This window comes from Musca domestica, unplaced genomic scaffold (assembly GCF_030504385.1).
Source record: "Musca domestica strain aabys unplaced genomic scaffold, Musca_domestica.polishedcontigs.V.1.1 16, whole genome shotgun sequence".
Classification (NCBI taxonomy): Eukaryota; Metazoa; Arthropoda; class Insecta; order Diptera; family Muscidae; genus Musca; species Musca domestica.
Window position 1 is genome coordinate 11,829,844 of NW_026712219.1, and position 18,706 is coordinate 11,848,549.

General features: G+C 35.3%; 1 protein-coding gene across 2 annotated transcripts in view; it reads right to left on the reverse strand.

Moving 5' to 3' along the window:
- LOC101887219 (GTP-binding protein RAD) overlaps positions 1-14,148 on the reverse strand; it is a 160,660-nt gene extending 146,512 nt beyond the window's left edge. For both annotated transcript variants that reach the window (XM_005179811.4, XM_011292704.3), the window contains exon 1: positions 13,210-14,148. The gene's annotated coding sequence lies outside the window, so the exon portion shown is untranslated. The remainder of the gene's footprint in view (positions 1-13,209) is intronic.
- Between the last annotated feature and the right edge of the window lie 4,558 nt (positions 14,149-18,706).

Sequence of the window (18,706 nt, forward strand, 5' to 3'; positions counted from 1 at the left end):
CTTGTGTGTATTTTCAGATACTAGGTTTTTATTGGCGAAATCCGTTTCGTGAAATATCTATTCGATATATCCATGTTCGTATGTTCCACCGTCTATCTTTGGGTACTTCGTAATATTTTTCGATTCATTTATAAAAAAAAAAAGAAAAAAAAAAAAAAACATGTACAAAAGTAGGTGTTCAGCCGGGCCGAAGTCTTAATATCCTCCACTATTTTTAAAGAAATTTACGAATTTCCAAAAAAATTCCGTCACCATAGACAATTTTTCGTCATGGGTTGTAGTACCCATACGAGTGTCCAATACGAGTACTCAGAAGCAACTACTTGTGTGGATTTTCAGAAAATTTCATTGGAAAATGTGGCTAAAATCATTAAAATACCGAATATCGAAGGGTTCCGTTTTATGGGTGCTAAATGACATCGTAAACCTATAAAGCCCATATTCGAACTTGACTTGCCTGCAGGCTGAAGCTAAAATCATGAATTATATTTTGGGTGAGGATCATTTTTGGTCCAAAAGTGTCAGATAAGTCAGGGTTTTTGGAAATTCGCACGAGAACGTCATTGGAATAATTTTAACAGCTATCGGACGAGTGGCTGAGAAATTACTGCAGTCTGAAGTTGATTGCAGTTTTTTCATCTCACCCTGTATTTGTACTACATGGTACTATTTTGGAATCATTTATATTTGGAAGAAGCGATGCCGAGGGACTCCTGGAATTTTGAGTTGGGATTACTCTGGGAGTGTTGGACTGGGGTATATAGAAAGCTTTGTGCACTTATGTGTGCTAAATGGTACTACATTTGCTACAATGTGGCTTTGTGGAAACTGAATTTTGGAATTTGGATTAGTGTTAAAGTGAAGGATTGGGGTATGTACTACATGGTACAAAATCTGTATATATAAGAAAGAATACAAATCAGTAACTGACTGATTCATTAAAGCTCAGGCGAAACGGCTGAAGCTAAAATCATGAAATTTTGCATGTGGGTCAATGCTGGTAGGTAGAGGTAAGATATGGCTGCGTTTTTTAAAATTCGGACTAGAAGTGTACCAAAAGTGCTAAAAAGTACTAAATTTCGTACCTTTTTAGGTATAAAAACTAACTTTGGGAAGTAGTGTAGTGATATAAGTAGGTGTTCTTGGAATGTATATTAAGTGTAACAATGTTTGTATTGGGTTCTCTGCTGGAGTGTCGGGTTGAAATAAAGATTTGGGATTGGAAATGCGTTCAGCAAGCATACGAAAGGTACTAAATTTGTTAGTGCATGAACGGATGATTTTTTTTAAATACGTACGTACGTTCCTCTAACTGGTACTAAATTTGGCATTTGGATAAGGGATTGAGTTGGAAGTCTATAATTTGGAATTATGAGCACCTTTTATGATACAGTGGTGGGGGGAGTGTTTGTGTGTGTATTCCGAAATACGCATTAAAAAGTGCGAAAAGTACTAAATGACATTAACTTTGGTACTTGGTGTGGGAATAGAGCTAAAAATCTTAAATTTGAGGTGCATATAAAAAATAAAGGTTTTTTCAAAATTCTAACAATACGTTTATCGAAAAGACTTAATGCACTAACTTTGGTACTATTTGGAATTATATGAACGGATAGTGGCAAAATCCTGAAATTTGGTATGATAATCAATTCCTTGAAATTGGGCGTATGGAAGGTGATTCGAAATTTGATATAAGGTGAAGGTATATAAATACAATTCTGAAACACACACACACAGATACCAGTGTTTGAGATTTAGGGGTGGTTTGGAAATGCGTCCTATATATGTACGAAAAGTACCAAATGATACTTAATTTTGTATAGGGCTGAAATCTCAAATTTGATATTGAGGTCTCTTTTGGCATCTGGAATGGAGAACATGGAGTTGGTTATGGAAATATGTACTATAATTATTCGAAAAGTACTAAGTGCTACTAAATTTGGTATTGGATGAATGAATAGAGCTGAAACACTGAAATTTAATATAGATGTCACTTTTGCTGTATGTGGTTAAGATATGGAAGTTGCTTTAGAAATGTCTGCAATAATTGTCTGAAAAGTACTACGTTGTACTAAATTGGCTATTGGGTGAAGGGATAGGGACAAAATTTACAATTAAGTAAATGCATAGAGCTGGAATCCTGAAATTTGATATTGAGGCCTCTGCTAGCATTGGTGCTGAGATCTGGTGAAGGTTTTGCAAATGTGTACCATAATTGTTGCAAGAATACTAAATGGTGCTAGGATGGAGTGATGTTGATTATTTACAAAATGTACGTGAACAAAATGTTAGATACTTTGGTATTAGGTGAAGGGATGAAGCTGTAATTCTGAAATTCTGAAATTCTGCTAGGGTTTGCATGTGGAGACATTGAAGTAGTTTTGGACAGAAAAATTGGATATGGGTCCGTTGGGCGATGGTTCTACCAATATCCTCCTCGCTAAATTTCAAAATGACAGATTTCGAAGAGGTTTAGGTGTAAAATTTAAATATTTTCCTATTACTCTGTCCGAAAAGTAATAGGAAATTTGCTATATTTTATTTTCTTAATTGATCGTATTATCGAAAAATTAACCTCAATCGAACCAACAGTTGTTTATTTCTTTTTAATTCATATCAAAATAGAGGAAAATGTTTATTGGAGCTTTATCTAAATCATGCTATTCCTAGGCTGTTTTGAATGCAATATAGCAATTCACATATAAAATAATGAATTGACAATAAAAATTATTAATTTTTAAATTATAAATTTTTATAAAAATAAAAAAAAATAATAATTGTATGTTGTTGTAAATTATATTTATCTGGCTTATTGCACCTCGTTTTTTTTTGGAAATTTTTTACGAAAGTTATTCTAAAAAAGCACCATTTTAAACAATACACATATTTTGTTATTCCTGCACATTGAATGTCATGGATCCCTTATAACTAAGTATTATCGCTCTTGTGGAATTTCTCATTACCACATTTGCAATATCGGAATATAATCATTTTGAAATATTCACATTTTCAAAATTGTAAAATTCTATTTGAAAAATTATATCACGTGTTGTTCACCATCCACATAATGTGTTAAGCGTGTACTTCATTCGGTTTTAATCACCTCCTCCAAATATTAACATTTTCAAGGTAAATTATAGATCGATAACTCAAAGTCCGAAAATTGTTATTTGATTTTTTATTTTTTTTTTTCGTGGTTTCCACGAACTGTTAAGAACCCAATTCATTTATACCCTTCACGGCGCATTATTTTAAGCCACTTTTGGCTAATAATTTTTTAATATTATTTATTCAATATTCCAAAGAATTATAGTGCGGTGATTTTCAAATATTTTTTTTAAACGGCGGCTAATTTAAAAATGTTATTGTTTTGCTGGTTTTGAAATGTAAAGACATTTGAGGAGAGCAAAAGAAAGAAAGAAAAAACACCGCACGGAATCCATTTGAAATCAGTCGTAAACACATATTTGTTGAGGCATATTTTTTTGTTTTTGCTGGTACCGACAAACGTACAAACATACATATGTTTATATTTTCGCATATATACACACGATCTGTTTATATAAAGTTGGATATGTTAAGATTTTATTTTGAAACGAAACACATGGCCCCGTTTGGCTGCTCAAAATTAAACGAAATGAAGCGAAGCCATGTGAAAAGCTAAAACGAAATGAAGGAAAATACAAGTGTTCATCAAGAAACGCAGAAGATATTTTTGGCAAAAAAACCAAATCCCAAAACCTGCCACCCCTTTGCTCGACATTGCCATAAGGCCAGAACATAAATTAGTTAAGGAATTATGAATACGACGTGGAAAAATATTTCGTTGTTGTTGTTGCTGTTTTGATTTTATTGAAATAGACACAGTGTGGTATTTTTTATTTTTTGATTTGTCATAACCGTTTGGTTTCACTCAAAAATTATTATTTTTCAGTAAATAATAACAGAAAAACATATTTGACTACGCAAAAATAAGCAAATGGAAACGGGATTCTATAATTGCTGGTATTTGAAAAATTTTAAATTTAAAAAAAAAAAAAAAAAAAAAAAAACAAGTTAAAAAGCATTAAGTTCGGCCGGGCCGATCTTTGAATACCCTCCACCATTTGGAACGAATTTGGAAATTTTCAAAAAATAAAATCCTTAAAAAATTCTGTTAAAATTTTAAAAATACCGAATATAGCCGATTTTAGGTACAATACCTATCGAAATTGTTTGCGATGTCGTATTTGAAGTTCGTAATGGATGCTACAGCCTGTGACAGAAAATTGTCTATGCTGGTCCAGGGTTGGTCCACTAACCCTACCCCATGCAAAATTTCGTGAGAATCGGATTATTATTGCTACCTGTATATAATACCCTCAACACGTATTGTTGTGGGATGTAGAAAAAATGTATAAAATGAACAATTCCAAATTGTAAGTCAAATTGAAAAATCCTAGATCTCAATTGTATCGTTAGTGTACGCATTTCCAAACCCATCCCCAAATTACAAGCTAAGATAATAGCAGTTATTTAAACATCAAATTTCAGAATTTTATCCCTACGTCTTCACCCAATACCAAATATAGTACTATTTAGTACTTTTCGTAGTACACATTTCAAAAACCTCCTCCCTATTCTAATTCTAGATACAAACAGAGACCTCAATCATAGAAGACCTACAGGTCTTCTCGTAAAAGACCTAGATATCTTCTCAAAGAAGACCTAGAGGTCTTCTCATTCCTTATTCATTTTGAAACATTACTAAAAAAAATCAGATCGATTAGTTGTGTTGGAACCTTTTTTGTCACACATTGCCATACATGTGGTAGTACCAGAGGTAGTCTTGCACAATCATTTACTTCATTCATAAAAGAAAAAAATATTTCGTCCTTTTATTTTTATTTTCATACCCCCTTTAATAAATTTACCAAAGTTGTTAAATAAAGTTTCAAACCGTGAAACAACGAATTTTCGTTGTTGTTGTAATTAATTACCATCAAACAATACAAAGTATTGAGTCAACAAATTTTTAATAAATGTTCATTGCCAGAAAGCCGCTAAAGGTAAATCTGATTTTGACATCTCAATTAAATGGCTGTCCAAATTGTGGTTAAAAGGTATTACGTGTTTATGGGTTGGTAAATTTCGTTGTTGCTTTTTTTATATTTCTTATGAAAATTGGGTTTAATTAATGGACAGGAAACCATTCCCAAATAAGGAAAATGTTAACAGATTTTCAATACTGTAAGGGATGTAATAGGATTTTCTTTTGTGAAGAATGGTAAAGTCGATTAAAATTTATTTTGAAGGATACTTTCTTCGAATTCCAAATGTTGCAATTGTAATTCGAAAATTCCATTTGTAAAACGTTAAATTTTTTCGAAATACGAATTTTTAATTTGTAATTTAAAAGTAAGTAATTTAAAATATTTAATTTTTATACCCTACAACACTATGTGTTGGGGGTATTATAAGTTTGATTGGGCCAAAAATTATGTAACACTTCGAAATATTGGTTTTCCACATAGGAAAGTATATATGAATCTACCTATCTCACCGAGCTGTGTCGATCTAGCTATGTATGTCCCGTTTGTCCATGTTAATTTGTGATCACTTTACAGTTCGCAATTATGGCCCCGATCTTCACGAAATTTAGAATAGAGCTGGGGCTAGGGCCAGAATATATTGTTTTTGAAGATGATCCCATATGATTTTGCAGTTGCTCTAGTGGTCGTAAAAATTGACCAATCGATGCGGAAGTTAGCATGGGGCTAGACTTAGGGCAGTGCAGAATTCTTCGAGTTTTTGTGGTCATCGGTTAATATTTAGTGGGTGAAATAGACCTTAACATTTGTGTTAAATAAAAGACAAATTTTCCTTTAAACCGCGAATATTTCTAATCCCCGCGAAATTACAAATAAACTGACAGGTCATTTTGACCGTTACATAGATGCCGATAGCAAATGTATCGGATATATAGCGAAATATATACAATGTGTATATATATCAGACCGGATATCTGAAAAGGGCTATACTGGCTTAAGTGTATGCCCAACAGGGCATGCGGCGAATTGCTTCGCCCCTCTTTTCAACCTAACCTTAACCATATACAAAGGATGGGGATGTTAGCTAGAATGCTTATATCCCAAGAATGGCTGGACCGATTTTGACAAAATTTGTCAATTCAGAATGCCCTCTAGGGCTAGGCCTATTGTATTTAAAGATGTCCGCAACATATTCAGGGGTTTAATTGGACCAACAATTAAAAATAGCGACATTATTTACCGGAATTGTTTCAAATTTGGTATTTGATGTTCGTAATGGATACTACAGCCTATGCAAGAAAATTGTCTGTGCAGGTCCACGTCTTCGTATATCCCCCATATAGCGTTAACTCCCTATATTTGGTATTTTGATGATTTCAGCGACATCATTCACCGGAATTGTTTCAAATTTGGTATTTAAAGTTCGCAATGGATACTACAGCCTATGACAGAAAATTGTCTATGCAGGTCCACGTTTTCGTATAGCCCTCATACCTCCCGATATTCGGTATTTTGATGATTTTAGATACATTTTCACCACAATTGTTTTAAAGTTTGTATTTGAAGTTCGTAATGGATACTACAGCCTATGCCAAAAAAATTTCTGTGCAGGTCCACGTTTTATAACCCCCATGGTACGTCCCTATATTCGGTATTTTTATGATTTTAGCTAAATTATAAACAGATTTTTTTCAAGTTTCGCATTTGAATATTGTAATAGCTGATGACAAAAGTTGCCTATGCAGGTCCACGTCGTCGTAAAGACCCTAATATATGGCTACATTCGATATTTTTAATTAAGATTTTATTTTTATTTAATTTGTAATTTAAAATATTTGTTTTTTTTTCATTATTCCATTAGAAATTTGTGTTATTCCCTTTCTAAATAAAAACCCAGTAAAGAACGTCTTAGAGTCGGGCGGGGCCGACTTTATGATACCCTGCACCACTTTGCTAATTTAGTAGAGCTCCGCAAAAAATTAAAAGTTCATACACGCTATGATTATAATTATAATTTAAAGTTCAAAGGACTGAATATGCCGAAGCATTTGTATCTTTTAAATTCGGACTTGTATTGCCCATTTGGTGCACAATTAATTTGAAATCTGATAAAGATATATATGGGAGCTATATCCAAATCGGAACCGATCTCGATAAAATTTGGCAAGGATATTTCTGAGCTGTATTTAATATATATTTCCCTGAAAATCGTCGTTACGGAGTGCATATTACAGCAGTGGGTAACAAATATAACAAATCGGATGAAGAGTATATATGGGAGCTATAGCTATATTTGAACGGATCTTCACCAAATTTGACATACTAGCTTTTAGACTCAATTCGGTCGTAAGTGCCAAATTCCAACCCATTTGGACAAATATGAGACGTTTGGTGCACAATAAAAGGTAAATCGGACGAAGTTATATGTGGGAGCTATATCCAAATCTGAACCGATCTCGATAAAATTTAGCAAATGCATTTCTGAGTTGTATTTGATATATTTCCCAAAGTATTGTGGTTACAGAATGCATACTACGGCTGCGGAGGACAAAAATAACAAATCGGATGAACAGTATATATGGGAGCTATAGCTATATCTGCACCGATTTCGATAAAATTTCGCATACTTATTTTCAGGCCTAATCGGGTTGTATGTGCAAAATTTCATAATATTCGGCTTGATATTACACGTTTGGTGCACAATAAAAGGCAAATCGGACGAAGATATATATGGGAGCTATATCTAAATTTTGACCGATTATCTCCAATTTCAACAGGGTTCGTCCTTGGGCCAAACAAATGATTTGTGCAAAATTTCATCTGGATAGGACAATAAATGCGAGCTGTACTTTGTTTACAAAAATATATGGACAGACTGACAGACGGACGGACGGACGGACATGCATAAATCGACTCAGAATGTGTTTCTATGCAGATCATCAAAAGGAACTATGGGTCTATCTCGTTTCCTTTTGCCTGTTACAAACAAATGCACAAAGACATAATACCCTGACCACCTTGTGGTGTAGGGTATAATAATATTCGAGGAGTATTAAAATATTTAAAACTATCTCTTTCGATTTATTTGCATTGTTGAAAATGATATCTTCCCCCCTTCACCGATCAAAAAACAATTTAAAATTTTTAATTTTCATAACAAACATAGAAAATCCTCTTAGACATAACTTCAATCCCCCTCAAACAATAAAACTATTCCTGCTATGACTCTTCTCAACACTCTCGTCAAACTATCTTCCATGGCGACCATCAATACAAATACAACTGAGATCCTTTGCCCAGGCACACAATTCTCGCTACTAAGTGAACAATAATTGCGTGGAGGAACACTTCTGTTGATATTTTCATTTCATGTGGCCCCCGGTGGGATTGACGACAACATCATGGCAAAGTTAGTTTTGTTATTGGACACCGGAAACGACAGCTCAATGGAGCAGGGCAATTTATTTAGTTTTGCAAAAGTGAATATTTTCATATCAAATCTAAGCGGAAAAGAAAACTAAAAACCGAAAACTTAAATTGTCTTTTATACGGTTAACTGAACAAAGTTCACCAACTGGGTCAGAAAATTTTCCCAACATTTCGAAAATTCCATTCTGAATTTTATGACAATTGCTCATAGCCTATTATCAATGATAAAACAAAATTTCCATTTTTTTCCTCTGCGACATTGTGACATATCGAAGTAGTTGGTGTGTTTGTTTTTGACTTGGCACTGGTACAAATTACGTGATTGTCGCCACATTCATGCTGCAGTTATCAAAAAATATTATTCGAAGTCAGAAAACATCGCCGACACACAACAACACAAACGTTAGACAGAACAGACAAACGAAACAGAGGATGGCGATGACGATGATGACAAATATCTAAAAATAGTAGAAAGCCATGAAGCCTAGGGGGTGTCGGTGGTGGGCATAGGTGGTGACATTTACAATATAGAAGAATATGTTTAAGTTATAGGAACATGGGATTTCCATGTTTTATGTGTTTGCTTTTGTTCTTTTATTTATCGTTTAATAAATTAAGGAAATACAGTGGAAACACTAATTTTAGGGGCTCTACGTTTGGTTCTGGAACATGTCATAATGTCTTCCAAAGAATTTTTATTTTATCTATAAGAAGGGTTCTATATTTAAAATAAGGGAAGAATACTCATTAGATCTTGGATAGGAAGGTCATTACGTGTTCCTGCAGAATACCACAATTCCTTCTAAAGGGAAACCATTAGTCCTTCTATAGAAAGATTTTCGGTCTTCTATAAAAAAAAAAAAAAAAAAAAAAAAAAAAATTAGTAAATTCGTCCGGGCCGAACTTGGAATACCCTCCACCATTTGGGATTAATTAAGAAATTTTCAAAAAAATAAATAAATAAAATCCATTCAAAAATTCTGTTAAATCTAAAAAATACCGAATATTGGAAGGTGCCGATATATGGGGCTATACGATATCGTGGACCTATACACGATATCTAGGGGATAAAGTACTCACAAGGAACTCCTTGTTTTCAGACAATTCGATCGAAAAATGTGGGTAAAATCATCAAAATACCGAATATCGGGGGGTACCGTTGTATGGGGGATATACGATATCGTGGACCTATATAGACAACTATCTTTTAGGGGGTAAGGTACTCATAAAGAACTTCTTGTGAACAATTTCAGATAATTCGATCGAAAAAGGTGGGTAAAATCATCAAAATACCGAATATGAAGGCTATACGATATCGTGGAACGATATAGCCCATCTTTGAACTTGACCTGCCTGCAGAAAATATACCCATATGGCTAGAGAGAGTTTCTTATCATTTGATACGGCCAAAACGTGCCTAGTCAGAAAAACGGTTTAAGACCCTAGGACTATTTGGACCAAATCAGTTTCAGGACATTTGGAGGCAACTTAGCGATGTCCGTCTGTCTGCCTGGCTGGTGCGATAATTCTGCGATAATTCCGAAGGGAGTATTCGATTTGGTCCAATCTTGGTACATTGTAAAAGTTTTTGTCAAACTCAGATCGAGTTCGGAGAGGTCCAAATTTCCATAGAAAATAATATACAGCATTGGAAAAGGATGGATGGGTCCCATTTTGCTCCAACTTTGCAAATTCTAATATTTGTATAAGTGTTTGGTCAGGATAATATCGTTGCACTCGGTGGATAATATCGATGCACTCCATCAAGTACCTCCCCCACATAGGGTCAACAATTTTAATAATTATAACTCTTATAAAATGTGATGTAAAATTCGGATTCCATTCAAACTTGGCACATCTCAATCAATTTTCACCAAAACTAGATCTGTTAAAGAGATGGTAGAGATCGGACCATTCCTTCTGGTACATCCCACACAAGGGGTCAAAGTTTTGAATAACCAAAGCGATCATGAAAGCCGAAATAAAAATCCGGTTCTCTTCATATTTCACACATCCCATTATTTCTACTTACACAAGATCGCTATGAAGATGTGTTATATCGCTTCACTCCTTCTGGTACTTCCCCCATATAGGGTCAACATTTTGAATATCCATAAAGTTCATAAAACGCGAAAATAACATCCGATTCCAATCAGACTTGGTACATCTTAATTTTTCCATCAACATAAGATGTGTTATAAATATGGTAGAGATCGGATCATTTCTTCTTGGATCTCCCCCATATAGGACTCAAGATTTTTAAAAAAGTAAAACGCTCAAAGAAGGCGAAATAATCATCCAACTTTCTTCAAATTTCACACATACAAACATTTTAGATAACATAAGCTCTGTTATGAAGATTATATACAGGGTGAGATAAAAAGAGCTGTAACAAAGTCTAACGCCATAATTTTTACATTTTTTTTTTTTAATTTTATTGAATGAAAGCAAAAAATGTCGGAAATAGTATCAAATTCTTGAATAAGTTCAGATTTGTTCGAATTGGTCACCTTTGGCACGAATTATGGCCTTCAAATGGCCAATGAAACCGTCACACGCTGCCCAAATGTTGCTCTGGGGTATTTTGGCCCATTCCCGGCGAAGCGATTGCTTGAGGTGATCTACACTTTGGTATTTTTTAGTGCCAACCTTGCTTTCCAAAATACTCCATTACACACTATACACTATTAAGTAATAGTCTAACGGATTGGTATCCGGAGATTTTGGGGGCCATTGTGCGCTGGGAATGAAGCGAGGAACCTCATTTTGTAACCATTCTTGGGTTGCGGGTGCTGAGTCCTGTTGGAATGTCCAAGGTCTGCGGCCGAAATGTTTACGTGTCCAAGGCTTTAATACACCCTCCAGGATTTTTTCGCGATAATATTGGACATTTATTCTGGTGCGGAGAGCGACCATCGGCTGTTATGGCAGCCCACACCATCACCATGGCCGGCGCTTGAGTTCTGGTTGCCAACCGAAGGGGCACATTTTCAGCTGACCTCTTTGGCAAGTAAACACGATCGTTTTGTTTGTTTACAAACTGCTGGACAACGAATGTTTTCTCATCGGAGCGGAGAAAACCAAACTCGGCAGTTCACCACTTTTGGCCAAGCGAAGGAACTTTTTAGCTCTGCTGAGTCTATTTTCTTTTTGTTGCGGTGTAAGTTCTTGCACTTTTTGGAATTTCAATGGCTTTATCCCGAGCTCAATTTTCAATATTAGTCGAATGGAATATTGTTATATGTTCACCTCACGAACCATTTTTCAGCCACTGCGACGCGAGTTTCGAACAAGTCGCTTCTTTACGTTTCGAACCATTTCTGCTGATGTTGTTGTTTTCTTTCGTCCGCTTCCTTGACGTCGGGCTACGCTATCAGTATCACGGTAACGAGCGACGGTGCGAGACACAAAAGATTTATTCACATTTAAATACTGGAGTGCTCTAACGACAGCCACTTGTGGTTTTCCAGCCAAATATAAAGAATCACACTATTAGGCTTGAATTCAATCGCGAATAACTTTTTTTCTGAAAATTGCTCACCAAAATGGCTTTGTACGCTTGTAAACAATATGATGAGCTGTCACTGGATTAATTTTTACCGATGTCAAAGGAGTGGCTTAGAAATGACAGCTGTCTGAAGTTGGTTGCAGTTTAGTTGGTACCTCACCTTTGTGAAACAAATAAGCGATTCTTTACAAATTGCTATATCTAATTATTTCTCTCAACCAAAAATCTGATATGAATATGGACTCTATGGAAATTTATAATTTCCCATAAAAATCGATATAAATATTAATTTTTTTTTGTAATTTTGCCCATACCAATATTTTTATCAGTATTAGATGAAGTACGTAATTGGAATAGTACGATCGACTTTATCTGGTACCTCACCTAAGAATTTTTACATATCCCATATAAATTGAAGAAAGTAGTCCAAACCCGACACGTCGCAATATTTATATCATATTTATTTAGGTCCGATGCGAAATGAACAATATTGGCTCATTTCCTCGAAATCCACTCCATATGGGGTCAATAATTTGAATAATCATAAAAGAACACAATATATATTTAAATAATCGAATATTGGCTGAGGGTATACCTCTGTCGGCAAAACCGACTGATACTTTTTAACTTGTTTTTATTACAACTTGTTGTCCTTATGATAATGTTATTTATTTTAACACCACCCCCTCCCTAAAAAGAAGTCTCCACACACCTTAACCACCAAAAAAAAAAATCCAATGAATTCCCCAACTATTTAGTATGGGCAATAAATCAAAAATATGACCCAAAAACATTTTGAATTATTGGCCAAATGGGAACATCAAAGGGAAAGTCAAAATATCAAACAAATGTCTATGTGGGTTCGATGCTTCAACAACAACAACAACTAAATATGGTTTTCATTAGTTATTTATTTGTTGTTGTTGAAGGAAGGCCACAGGCAAAAAATTCGTCCTTTGTGATTTGAATGTCTGTCTGGCTGGCCGGTTGGTTGGTTGGTTGGCTTTACTAAATTATGTGGGTCAACCAGCAATCACGAATAAACTTTCTATCCTCTTGCGAGATTTTCAATGACCCACAAAAAAGAAAAAAAAAAAAAAACAAAGACATTTGCTGTCTGTAAACAGACAACCGGCAAAATAAATGAAAAAAAAAACGCCACAAAGGAGACACAAAAACGAAGGAACAATGACAATAAAAATTAATGAGACTGTTCAAGGTGTTGAATTAATCAAAACAAACCTGAGAATCGAAATGTGTGCGAATCCGAGTAATCCAAATGAATGGGGAACAGCAAATGACAGAAGACAGCAGCTACAATGGTTTGGCAGGAAGTCCCAGGATAGTCTTCAGCTGTTGACACACCCCCAAATTTGTTTTCACCTTTTTGTTGTTGTTATTGTTGGCTGATTGAAGCAGGCAAATATTTGCCACAAACACTCACCGATGAAACGTTGAATAAGAAATCAATTCATTTGACGGTTTGGAGAGCGAAATATTGAATTTTTTTTCGTTTGATATGCACAAAACAATTGAATATGAAATTGTAAATGATTTTCTTTATTTTCTTTCAAAATTTCTTTAAATTGAAATTTTCAAAATTTTTCTTTTAAATTTCAAAATTTCTTTGGAAATCACTTTAAAATTCCACTGAACAATTTACCGTGTGATAATTACCGGTTGTTGCTGTTGTTAATACGTTTACGTTATGGATTCAAGTGAAACTTTTTTTCATTAATTCAGGTTAACATTTTCCAGACATCTACGAAAATGGCCCACATCAAATGAATGAATGCACAATTTGAATACTTTTTCAAAGAAAAATCAAAAATATCTTACAAAACAAAATTTTTGAATTACTGGTATAATTTCAAAACAGAAATTTAGGCTATTTCATTAGAAATTCCGCACACACACACACCTCCAATCTTTTTTTTGGCGAAAATCTTTCACACTTTCCAAAAATAAAAATCTAGGTGTTATTCAATACGAATGCGTTTTCCTTTGCTTGCACCAAAAATTATTTCACTTTTTTTTTGCTATTTTTTTCTTATTGAGGTTTACACCGCTACTTGATCACGTTGTCCGCTTTCACACGAAACACTGAATCTTGTTTTCCGGTCTTGCGTTTTTCTGGTTGTTTGGCTGTTAAAGGGGCCAATGTCCGCGTTGCACTGAACGATGATGGTCGCATTAAAGTTTCATAGATTTTCTTCAGACGTTTGCTGCTTTGTAGTATTTACTCGAGCAAATGGCTGAATAAATACCCTCCAATTCTCTCGGAAGTGCGCATGTCCCAAAGCTGTTTTCCGTTCTTTCCTTAGTGACGTCACAAAAAAGCTTCATGGCCATTTTGGCCAAGTAATGTGTTTCAACACACAGTCCCATATTAGCCAAGTCAAAAAGCGAGGTAAGCGCGCGACAAACTATTTGTTGGCATTGTGTTTGTAAACAAAAGCATTTAAGTCGAGGTGGTGGGAGTAAACAAAGGGCGAGAGAGTGAATGAGCAATGTGCATTTCACAATTGTTGTTGGCGTATTGTTCGCCTCTTTTGTTTTTGTAATGTGTGATGCCTTTGTTGTAGTAAACATCACTGCACTCGGGTTGTTTTTCTTGAAGTATTGGTGGGTGTACTAAATAGTAATTATATGATAGGCTTTTATACGTTTTGATGACACAAAGGGGGTGGTGGATATGGTGATTTTTAATTCTATTCAATTCTATTATCTTGGACGAAAAACCAATTTTTTGGCTTTGGCAACGTTTATAAAATAGCAAGAAAAACCAAACTTAAGAGAGGGCATCAGAAAGGAAAAATATTGAAGAACCTTATCGAAATCTTGGTCCTTAATGCCTTAACTATTGGTAAACAATGCCACTGTTTCTTGACTAATAAACATGTAAGCAAAGTCTATAGTGGTGCGGGGCCGGCCATGTGATACCCTACAACACTACAATATGTTAGAAGCCCTCTTATTTCCAAATCCATTTTGGAAGATTTCGTTTTTGAAATGATGTCACGGAGCACTGCACAGATATTACCCTTAGCATTTTGATCAGGGACATTTGCTCAATATTTACGCACTCCGTCGTGCTGTTAGTTGTTGTGGTCCATTTTACAGCTAAATATAATCCAATGGTCATCCACAATGCTAGAATTCTTCCCTATCCTTAACTCCCCTCTCAGGCGTGACGATTGACTTCTATTGTGTGATCAGGAAATTTTTTCTGTTTTTGGTTCATTTGAACCCCTAAATATTTTGCAATCATCTCCAAATGCAAGAAGTCCCTCTGTATCTCCAAATTTAGACTCATACATACGATTCTCTTGTCTACGATATTTGGCTATATTCGTCAACGAAATCATCATAAACAAGTAAGAAAAGGCTATAGTCGAGCGGGGCCGACTATGTACCCTACAACACTACAATATGTTAGAAGCCCCCTTATGTCCAAATCCATATTGGAAGATTTCGCTTCCAATTTGGAATTTTTCACTAGGGACATTTACCCAATATTTATGCACTCCGTCGTGCTGTTAGTTGTTGTGGTCCATTTTACAGCTAAATATAATCCAATGGTCATCAAAAAATGCTAGAATTCTTCCCTATCCTTAACTCCCTTCCCAGGCGTGTCGATTGACTTCTATTGTGTGATCTGTTTTTGGCTCGTTTGAACCCCTAAATATTTTGCGATCATCTCCAAATGCAAAAAGTCCATCTGTATCTCCAAATTTAGACTCATCTATGTGATTTGCTTGTCTACGATATTTGGCTATATTCGTCAACGAAATCAGCATAAAAAAGCCAGAAGTTCGCCTTTTGTGTATTCCAGATATCGTATGTGAGTAATGTTGGTATTTTTCACACAAAAGTAGTGGTCCATTCTACCCGCTCTCCTAACTCTAACTTGATGCGAGATTTCGTGTCTTTTGGTTTCTATTTGTGGCCTTTATAACGACATTCTAGCTTACATCCCCTTACTTTGTATATATTTCCGACATATTTGGTATCGGTATCTACGTAATGGTCAGAATTAACCTGTTCGCCTATTTGTGATTTCGCCGGGATTAAAAATATTCGCAGTTTAAAGGAAAATTTGACTTTTATTTAACACAAATATTATGATCTATTTCAACCACTAATTATTATTACCGATGACCATCAAAATTGGAAGGCTTCTGCCCGGCCCCAAGATCCACCCCATGCTAACTTCCGCATCGATTTGTCTATAATTGTGACCTGTAGAGCAACTGCAAAATCAGTAAATTTTTCAGTTTTTGGTACATTTCAACCCCTAAATATTATGCGATCATCTCCAAAAGCAATAGGATTCTATTATGGCTCTAGCACACCTCCACTCTAAATTTCGTGAAGATCGGGCCATAATTGCGACCTGTAACTTGATTACAAATTAACATGGACAGATAGACGGACGTACATACATAGGTAGATCGACTCTGTTCTGCGAGAAAGGAAGAATCATATATACTTTGCTATGTTTGAAAACCCCCAACACATAGTGTTGTAGGTTAAAAAAATTCCGATTCCTTAAAAAGAGGAATATTGAGACAATATTCAGCAAATTTTTACTGCATTTCCCAAAAAAAAAAAAAATCCTGGAGGAATACGATAAACAGTCGCCAAATTTGAATTATTCCAATACATCATCGATGTAATAATTATAGACCTAACAAAGTATAAATATTCTTGATTAGCGTAAAATTCTATGACGATTTACCTCTGTCCATTCGCCTGTCCATCTTTTCTAATCACGCTAGAGTCAAAATGAATAAAGGTAGGAAACTAAAGGTTTGCACAGATCGGTCTTTTGTCTGCAAACAGGAAAAGTTCTAAGATAGGATATAACGGTCCACGATATTATATAGCCCCCATATAACTGTACCCCCATATTTGGTATTTTGATGATTGTATCCAAATTTTTCAATGACATTGTCATAAGGAGTTTCTTTTGAGTACTATAGCCCCAGAAAGAGTATTGTTTATATAGGTCCACAATATCGTTTATTCCCCATACAACGTTACCCACCGATGTTTGGTATTTTTATGATTTAAGGTACAGTTTTGAACGGGGTTGTCAAAAATTTCGTATGCAGGTCTACGTCTTCGTATAGGCTCCATATGTCGGCACCTTCTTAAAGTCAAATGCCATAATTTTTACATTTTTTTTTAATTGTATTGACTGAAAGCAAAAATGTCGGAAATAGCATCAAATTTTAGAATAAGTTTAGATTTGTTCGAATTGGTCACCTTTGGCACGAATTATGGCCTTCAAACGGTAAATGAACCCGTCACACGTTGCCCGAATGTTGCTCTGCAGTATTTTGACCCATTCCCGGCGAAGCGCTTCCTTGAGGTGATCGACATTTTGACAATTTTTAGTGCCAACCTTGCTTTGCAAAATTCTCTAGACACAATAGTCCAACGGATTGGTATCCGGAGATTTTGGTGGTCATTGCACGCTGGAAATGAAGCGAGGATCCTCATTTTGTAACCATGTGGCTTTAATACACCATCCAGAATATATTCGCGATAATATTCGGCATTTTTTCTGATGCCACGGTCGATTAATACGGGCGGAGAGCGACAATCGGCTGTTATGGCGGCCCACACCATCACCATGACCGGCGCATGAGTTCTGGTGGTCAACCGAAGTTGCACGTTTTCAGCTGACCCCCTTGGCAAGTAAAAACGTTCATTTTGTTTGTTTACAAACTGCTGGACAACGAATGTATTCTCATTTTCAATATTTGCCGAATGGAATATTGCGATATGTTCAGCTCACGAGCGCGGGTTTCGATCAAGTCGTTTCTTTACTTTTCGAACCATTTCTGCTGATGTTGCTGTTTTCTTACGTACACTACCTTGGCGTCGGCCTACGCTTCCAGTATCACGGTAACGAGCGATGGTACAAGACACAAACGATTTACTTACATTTAAATGCTGGAGTGCTCTAACGATAGCCACTTGTGGTTTTCCCAGCCATACATAAATAAATCACACTATCACGCTTAAATTCAATCAGGAATAACTTTTTTTCTGGAAAATTCTCACCAAAATGCTTTTGTACGCTTGCAAACAATATAATGAGCTGTCACTGGAATGTCGGATGATTGGCTTAGAAATGACAGCAGTCTGAAGTTGGTTGCAGTTTTTTTTGCCTCACCCTGTATATACGCATAGTGGTGTAGGGTATGATGTGGTCGGCCCCACCCGACTTTTGATCTTCCCTTACTGGTTTTACTCTATTATCGTGGACTTTTTATAAATATTTTGAAGCAATTCAATACTCTAAAATCGTAAATGTTGAACAAATTCTGTTACTAATATTCAGCGACCTAAAGCCTCGCATAGTTGGAGAATATTTTAAAGATTATAACGAATTTTTAAATAAATTTTATAAAGTATTCTAAGGCCTTTAATTGTGGATTTTTAAATAAATATTTGAGGAGCACTTTATACCTTAGAACTTTGTTGTTTTTTTTTTTTGTTTGCAAACATTTGTATGGATATTTCGCATTTAAAAAAAAAAAAACGTCCTGAGATTTCAAATTCTGGAAAGCCAAATAGTAATATCTCTATATCTAATATAAGTCGTAGGTCTTCATAATAATGAGATATGTGGACGGTTTTTATATACAGAATGTCTGTCGAACGTCCTATCCATAGACGTTATTCCATACAAGTATTAAATGCCTTTGTTGCTTTTGAAACTTCC